This window comes from Propithecus coquereli, unplaced genomic scaffold, assembly GCF_000956105.1.
Source record: "Propithecus coquereli isolate 6110/MARCELLA unplaced genomic scaffold, Pcoq_1.0 Scaffold51, whole genome shotgun sequence".
NCBI classification, from domain to species: Eukaryota; Metazoa; Chordata; class Mammalia; order Primates; family Indriidae; genus Propithecus; species Propithecus coquereli.
The window spans coordinates 3,303,283-3,303,598 of NW_012150952.1; the positions used below are offsets into that span (position 1 = coordinate 3,303,283).

The 316-nt window shown below is 25.9% G+C and overlaps 1 protein-coding gene across 1 annotated transcript in view; it reads right to left on the minus strand.

Annotated features, from left to right (window-relative positions):
- Positions 1-316, minus strand: part of CCDC178 (coiled-coil domain containing 178) — a 466,106-nt gene that overhangs the window by 86,261 nt on the left and 379,529 nt on the right. The window lies entirely within an intron of this gene.

Sequence of the window (316 nt, forward strand, 5' to 3'; positions counted from 1 at the left end):
TGGGTATATTAGGCAAAAGAGACTTTAAAATAAATAGCACTTTTAGATATAGAGATTATCCATATTTATATCTATCTCTCTATACATCAGTATCTGTATCTGTAGATATGGATATATAATAAAGGTAAAAAAATCATTTAATTTACCAGAAACATACATCAATTAAGCACTGTATGTAACTAATAAATTAGAGCTAATATACTAAGAATAGAAATCACCAAACGTAATCAGCATTTGAAAGATTTCAAGATAGTTAATTTTGGCAAATCAAAAATTAAAATAATGGTGATCAACAGGCTTAATAAACTTGATCTGG